Source organism: Accipiter gentilis, chromosome 30 (assembly GCF_929443795.1).
Source record: "Accipiter gentilis chromosome 30, bAccGen1.1, whole genome shotgun sequence".
In the NCBI taxonomy this organism is placed as follows: Eukaryota; Metazoa; Chordata; class Aves; order Accipitriformes; family Accipitridae; genus Astur; species Astur gentilis.
This window is the reverse complement of record NC_064909.1, coordinates 17,134,432-17,142,799: the sequence shown is the minus strand read 5'-3', so window position 1 is coordinate 17,142,799 and position 8,368 is coordinate 17,134,432.

Here is an 8,368-nt window from a genome sequence, read left to right as displayed (position 1 = left end):
TTGGGGTTAAGGATGAAAAGCTGGTTGTAGAAAGCAGATTTCTAGCGGAGGAGGAAGCTAACATAAAAGGTTACAGTGTTCTGCAAAGCATCTACTGTTATTGGTTTTTACAGTGTTCTGCAAAGCATCTGTTGTTATCGGTTTCTTAGCTCCCTCCATTTCAGTCCTATCTGTTGCTTTGTCTGCTGCTTGGGTGTTGCATCCGGGTTGGAGCATTGCCTGGGGGTGTAAGGGATTGTGTCACTGACAAAGCTGGAAGAGACATGTTCTGTCTTTTGGAGAGCTGGAGGTAGAAGGCCAGCAGTTGGAGGCTTCCAGTCTTTGGAGGGTTTTAACTGACAGTAAATTATTGTCTTAAGTTGTAAAGCTGGGCTTTTTTTTTTTTTTTAATTCTGAGATGCTGTGAAAATAAATCCCAACACTGGTGTGCTCTCTACTCACACAAGCCACCAAGTTAGGCTGAACTGATGTGAAAGTTTTCAACCAGTGCTGATGTTACCATATGCAGGCAGGCTTCAAATCGGGCAAAAGAGGGGTGTGAATGAAGGTCTGTTGCATCTCAGGTGAGTGTGTGTCTGATGAGCTTTTGGAGTGTGGAATAACACAAGGAGGAGCTGTGTTTTGGTTATGCAAGGTCCCACGTGTATTTGTGTCCCAGCCTTTCCAGAAGTCAAAGCAGGCACCGTGGGTTGGGGTCAAAGAGCAGGTTGAGTATCTTGTTGGCACTGTTTGGGTATGGGGAGTGGTGGCACTGGAAACTTGCCACCACTCCCCATTGTACCTCTAAGGTAGGCATTACCTGTGTCCGTTGTTTCAGTGCACCTGAAACCTGTTCCAGGAGTCGAGCTGTGGGAGAACCTGGCAGCAGGAAGAGGAGGGGGATTTCAAGAACGTTTTGTTCTTCGGTCTCACCGATATTGAGATTCTGCAAATCTGTTTCAGTATCAGACAGCAAGCTGGTAGCAGGGCTGTGAGTTCTGGTCTCCTACTCTGGTGTTAGCACAGCCAGGTCACACTGTCTCCTGCATCATCCTCAAGCAGCTGTTCTCTGTGAAACTGTTTGGCTATGGCAGCTGCAAGCAATTGGGCTGGTTGTTCAAAAAATCTCCCTCACCTTAGAGCTGATAACTGACAATTCTGTGCACTTTCTAATTCTTGCAACTATTTATGTGCAAAGTCAAGGTCGCAGCCAGCTGATGACTAAGCTGCGTCTTCATTTTCCAAAGATGCAGCAAAGAGAAAGCAAAGAGATGCTGAGAAGGAGGTTGGAAATGGGGTAAGTCCTCCATTGCAGCCCTAATCCTGGTAGTTTTGGAGCGATGAAGAGATTAAGGAGGACAGACCAGTTGCTCATCCAGAGCAGCAGAGGTTGGATGAGGGTTTGTGTAAAGAGTCTGAGGTATGCCCAGAGCAAGCCTCTGCGCTTGAGCAGTCAACAAATCAGTGGGGTGGAGACTGAGGTGTCCTTTAGCTTTTATTTGTCTAACTAGTATTGTGTTGCGTTTATAGGTGTGTATTTCACATCTGTCCAGGGACCACTGCGCAGCATAAGGGATTTTTGTTTGCTGTTTTTCATGTGGTGATGGCCTTATTTCCAGGTTGTAAAAGCAAATAAACTTTGAATGTGATAAGGAGTAATACCATAGATGGCCAGGAGGTGTCAAACCAGCTCCACAAAAATTCCTTTGCCTGGTTTACCAGGCAAGAGGAACCTGTGAATTGTGCCTTTGAGAATATTATGATCCCATTGTTGCTAAATGCATCCTGCTGTAAGACCGTGTGGCTTTCATTCTCACCTCTTGTTATGGTTCTACTTCCAAAGGGACTTGGTACTACACCAGCATGTGGTGCAAGACGTGCTTTTTGCCTGTCTTGCTAAATGTTTCAGTGTTTCACCTGATTCTCGGAAGTTTAGTAGGGGAATAAGATCTGCCTGTGTGGGATGTGCACCTGTGTCTGTTAAAGGTTCTGCTGTGTAAGGACTTGGAGTATAGATGTTTTGCTCTTGGTCTCCCTGCATGCTATGGGAAGTGATTTAACTGTTTTTTTAAAAAAAAATTTTTTTTGTTCATCCTTTAAATTCCTTTTGTTAATGGCTATTCTGTCACAAAATAAACTATCTCAATGACATTGGTTAAGAAGAAGCAAACAAAAGCAAAACGTGCTGTTGGAGGCAGGATAGAGGAGGATGCGGAAAGGGAGAAAAGAAGGAAACATCTAGGATGCACAACTAGTTCTTGGAAAATTCCCGAGTACTGGGAACATCAGCATGTAGATGCTTGCAAGCTGCATGTGAAAATTATGGAGATGGCATATAGCTTGATAGCCAAGTAGTAGTTTAGGCTGTCTTGTGATGAAACAAGTGCTTGGTACTGTATTCACCCTTCTTTGTGTGGGAGGGAACTGTCTGGTGATAAGAAAAACTCATTCTGTGCACAGTTTTGCCTCTAAGAAACTTATCTGTGGCCTTTGGGATGTTGGTTCCCTGCATCCTGGAAGGAGGGGGCTAGAGATGGTTGTGGCAGACACTCTGTTTCCTTGCAGTTGTGTCCAAACTCACAGCTGTGAGAGCAGGTGTGTCCAAACTCACAGCTGTGGGACCTTGATGAACCATCCAGGACACTCTTTGTTTCCCTGTTTTTTAGAAAAGACAGATGCTTTTCAAGTTAATTTATGGTGGGCAACTTAAAATTTCAGTTTTGCTTTAGAAGGTGGTATGGTGAACCCTGGAAGGAAAAATTATTCCTACATCTTGAGTCTGTTAAAGTGGGTGACTGCTACTTTGGCTGGCAACCAGGTGGCATACCCTTCCAGTTAGGGACTGGGTTTGGGAGCAGTCTTGCCATCTCCCTCCCACCATGTAGGTCCCTAAGCTCTCCAACGGGGTGTGCAGGGCACCTGGAGTCACCGGGAGGGCTGCTGGAGCTGTGGTTTGGAGGTGATCTTGTAAAGCAGGGAGCATGCAATATTAAGTTATGGTGTCTCGATGCCTCAGCTCTTACGTTGTGACAGCTGTGGTGTTTTTCAGTTCATTTAAACATCTATAACGGCTTGTTTTGAACTGGAGAGAGAGATCCGCTCCCTGTTGGTGTTGCAGAAATAACATGCGGGAAATCACTGCACTCAAGCAGAGGAAATAACTTGCCAAAACATGTTTGGTTGTTGCCAGCATGATTGTTTTTGACTCAACTGCTGCCTAAAACATAGCCTCTGTCTTGGATCTTTTCTCCAAAACTACCTTATACCCAGCCCTCACAAAATCAAGATCATCATAAAGAAAATCCTGCTTGGAAGAGAGCCTGGGCCTCTGCATGAGGAAAATTTTGTCCAAGTGCCTTCATGTCTGCTTCTGTTTTGGCAGCAAGATACAAAATTGCTCAGCAAGGAGGTATGAGAGATAAATAAGATTTGTGTAAGTGAATCTCACATTATCTAGGAGGGGAAGTGAAGTCATGGTCAGACCTGGAGCCTATCCAAAGCTCTTCTAATCACAGAGATGGGGTTAACTAGGTTATTTCAGATACCTTGGCTCAGTAATGAGCACTCTAAGTTATTTAGGAATAACTTAAGGAATTAATGGTGCATTTTGTCCTTGAGAAGAAAATATTTCCCTTAAGCTCCATGGGGGCTTGGCAGGGAGGGGCTTGTCTCTAGGTTCCTCCCATAATGGTTACTGCACACACAAGCTTAGGACCCCCTCAATCTTTGCATCTGTGAGTTGGAGGACTGTTTTCTTTCAACATTAGAGAGCACTTGTCTGTTGGTTATTTTAGTGACTTCCCAAAGCCCCTGCAATAAAACAGTCAACAGTATTTCGGTGCCTGATGGCATATTTCAGAAGGAGCGGGCTTGTGCGTTTGTCATGCTCTCTCGCACATAGTAAACTCATTCTTTATATTCAGCTGTTGGCCGATGGGGGGCAATAAATGATTTATAACCACGGCAACAGTTGCTCTGGGAAACTGGCATCAACAAGAATCTTTTTCATGTCCACATCAATGAAAGTATTAAAAATCTTCCCACTCAGAATCGGGTGAGACCATTTGTGACACTTCCCAAAAAGGTGGTGTAGAGGTAAGTCGGATTGAAAAGATATCACACAGAATGTCTAGTACAGGAACCGAAGACCCTTTCAACTGCCTCAAGTTGGAAGTTTATGTAATCGGATCAAATAAATGTTTTCTGCCCCCAGCTGAATCTGGGTTTTCTGAGAATGGGGATTGACAGTGAAGGTTGCTAGAATCTGCTTTTGATGGAGTTGCGCTGTGTCGGTTCAGAGATTTCTGCAATGCAAAAAATCTCATGGTGTGAATTCAGGAAAAGTAGGAACACAGGTACTTGTAGTCACTTTTTCAGCTGACTGGCTTCTAGCACTTGTAGGTTGGAAGGAGCTTGGGTCCTCTCCAAACCTGTGGTTCTCTGAAGCTTTATTGTGCATTCGGGCTCCTCAAAGCAAGATGTGTAGCTGAAATAGAGTTTGTAGATACAATTAAAGATTTGGTGAAGGGGACCATTTAGTGGAGGAAACTAACAGAATGAAGGGAAGTTTGTTCTGGAAAGTATGAACCCTGGTGGATGCTTCAAACTAAATGACTTTACCTTTAAATAAAAGGAGTTTTAAAGTGACAATTCCTTTTCTACAGTCTTCTCATTTCCAGTGAAATATTTTCACGTTTATAGGAAGGGTTTTTCCTTCATATCTGTAAATAAATTGTTCTCTAACTAAGGTAATTCCACAGAAGACTCCCTCTGTAAGGTACTGAAACCTGCACTTGCTGCTGCTTTGTTAAGAGGTCTGATAAAAATTTTGGAGCTTGGTTGGTGCTTCCAGGGGTTGTTGCCTCCCCCATCCTCCCCCCAGCCCCCTCCCCAGGTCCATAAATTCTAACTGAGTTTGCCAATCTTTGCTTATTCTAGATGAATTTTTCTAATGTGTATTAGTGCCGTGATGACCACTGCTAGAAACTGCAAGCAGAAGAACCGCAACAGTCTGCTGCGCAGGAGGCTTCTTTGGCTGCACATCCCTGGATCTTCCAAAGGCACCCCACTGGAATGATGATCAAGCCAGCCTGATGCACGATGTGCTGAACCTGTAAAAGATGGGAAAAATTAACATTTGCATTTCTATACAATTAAAGCCTGAGTGGAACAGCACTAGGTGGCATCCAGGTCCTTGTTGGTGCTTCCAAAATGTTGCAAGTAGGAAACCACCCTGCACACGCTGGTGGGCTGATTAACATCCTCCTCCTGTGTCCCTGGTAAGGTCACCCTTGTCTTCACACCACGGGTCAGAACCGTGGTCCTCACTGCTCTTTGTGGATGATGTCCTTTTAGTCTGTCTTTTAGGACAAGCATATCTTGTTATTGACACAAGGTTGTGCTTAGCTCAGAAGTGGTGTCTCAATATTTTGCTTTTCTGGAAGCTTGAAGTTTGAAATGAGATTTCAATTCAACTTGGAAATGGTACATTTGCACAAGAAATTAATTTTGAGCAGACTAATAGTTTGATGCACCAAAAAGGGAGAGGGTGAAATGAATGATAAAGGAGGGAAAAATTAAAGAGAAATATTGACGGTTTATGGCTGCTTTTATTGAGGAGAGGCTAAAGCATTTTATTTTAGTATTCTAACAACTGCTGACTTTTTCTTTGGAATTGATTGTTTTTAAACTGACTTTAGTATTTTCATTTAATATCCTTTAGGTACTCATAAAAGAATCCCCAATTATGTCAGTTTGGGGTTTTTGGTGGCTTTTGTTGTTGTTGGGTTTTTTCTGGTTTTGTTTTTAAATTCAAGTCCATTGAATTCATCCATCTTGAATTCAGACTTCAGCCTGAAAATTTTGTTTCCTACTCAGTCCTGGCAAGGAGTGTCACTGAGGGGTAGGTAGTACAGTGGGCAGCAGTACAAGTGAAATCCTGCTCCAGAGCTGCTCACCAGATGCGAGATGCTCTCAGTTCTTTGTGTTGTTCAGAACTGCTCTGGGAAGCAGTGGTATTCCTGGGACTAGTCATAGTCTAGCATTTAAAAATGGATGTGTTGATAACAGTGCTGTAATCCAAACTATTTTGGAAAGGTGACCAAATGTCAGATTGCTTCTGTTGCTGGGTGAGGCAGTGAAACACCTAAAATACCCTCAGAAAGAGGTATATATTTTGGGGGGATTGGAAGAGATAAAATCACCATCAAGGCAGGTTTTTCTTGTCTTTCAGTTTGCAGCTCCAAGCTAGTGATTGCTTTGCAAAATGGTGGGGAAAATGCAGATAACAAAACTGCTGTAGTACTCCACCTCCATCTGCGCTGCCTTTGTGATCCATCAAGCAGGCAAGCCTCAGCATGTGCCCCTTTGAACGTGACTTTTGGCTCTCTGTCTCGTGCTGCATCAGTCTGTGCCCTCTGTGGGGACGGCTGTTGCAATATTCTTAAAATGTTGGAGTGACAGAAAAAAAGAACGAACTTGATAATAGGTTTTTACGTAAAGCAGTGGTAGCACTTTTGGAAATACACAGAACTTAAGTGCACTCAGGGACCATAAAGGATGCCAATCTGTCCTTGTGAGAAGATATCTGTAGAAAAGGGAGTTGAATAAGCGTGGTCTATGTGTCCAAATTAATTTGTACAGTGTGTTTCTCTGCTGCATGAAGCTTTGCTAGTGTGTGCAGAATCTCAGCTATCATTGATTTTTAAGTGTAATTTTAGTTCCCATGGCTTCAAAAAGCACCTCCCAAAAGAACCAAGCCTAATTTATTGGTGAACAGGCTGAATACGCAGGTGGTCTGAAATAGCAAGTCCCCATTCTTTGCTGGCTGGTGTGCCAGTCCTAAAGCCTGGTGATGTTGCTTTGTTGTCCACACTTAGCCCTTTCCCTGCTGCTAGGGGCTAGTGTGAAAAGGGGAGGGGATCAGAGCAAAATGCTGAAGTTGGGGCAGGGATAACCGTATTTCTGGGACATTGTTATGTTCCTCAGGGGGTGACTGCAAAAAAACTATTCTAAATAAATGCCGCCATTAGTTCCTCTGTAAAGGCTGTATTTCCCCTTTGATGTCTCCACAAATCTGTTGAAGGCAGTGATGGTTGCAGCGTGGCATTTGCCACAGCTGAAACTTCTGCTCTAGACTGAAGTATGTGGTTATGCAGAGGCTGCCCTTTTGAGGGGGTCTGATACCGAGATGTCATTGATGTGCTGGGACCTTAAACTGGTGGAGAGAGTAGCTGAGGTCTGGGAGGGCAGGAGAGTTGTGTGTTTGCTGAGGCTGTTGAGAGCTAGTGAACTGCTGGAGGGAGTTCAGCATACAACGCTGAGGCCAGGTACAGGAGCTGATGTCACTGTGTCACTCAGGAGAGGAAATGACTGATTAGACAAAGCCTCTAACTTTGAGGCCAAAGACTTATTTTCTCCCAAGGATTTGAGATTAGAGCCTTAATTGCATCTGCTAAGAAATGCCCTGAACGTCAAAAATAGGGCTTGCTGAGTGAGGCTCCAAGTGTCATCGCATTATGGCTGTTGAAGGATTAGGTTAGAGTAGATTCTCTTGTACAAATCTTCCTTCCATTAACCTCCCCAGTCAGCTCGATGCTTTCGGTTGTTGGATTAGCATCTCCTAAGATAGCCTGCTCTTGTTCCTCTCAGCATCCCTCTGTTTCACAGTCCTTCCTTTGGTTAATGCCTCTCACTTGCCAGGGCCAAATAAACAGCACCATTTAAAAAAACAGCATTTAATGCTGTTTTGTATGATAGTACTGTAATATCTTGAAGAGAAGGGAGGCTTCATGGGGCAGGGGGGTGGGGGGGATCTCATCTGCTCCAGCTATCTTAACTGCAGCATTCTGCATTTCTATACTCTAAAAGGGTTTAAAGTATGATTTAATGGGAAACAATTCCAGCTCAGTATGTGAAGAGAGGAAAGGCTGACAGAGCAGAAGGGAGGTGTGTGTGTGCAAGAAATCCTTGTTCATTAGAGGCGGGGGGGAAACAAAAATGAGTGACTGTGCGAGTTCAACTCTGATGTGTGCCTCGAGGGTAGAACTCAAGTGCAGCCCTGTAATTTCCTTTTAGAAATATGAATACAGCTGCAAGGGATGAGAAGTCTTAAAACAGCTGCAGATATCTTCCCTTGCTTTCCAGGCCTTGCCAAAGGGGGCCTCTAGGAGTCGGTGTAGTGTTTTATACTGGTACCTCTTCCCTTTTGTATCTGAGCCGTCTTGTAGCAATTAGAGTGGGTTTTGTGGAGTCTGGTCACCCCAGGTTTCTCTTGGAGCTTACACGGAGATCCTACATCTTTCATCGCCTCTTGTCACTGTGGTGCCAGTGCAGCAATGTCATCTGTGGTGGGTTGACCTTGGCCAGATGCCCACTCATCCACTCTCCT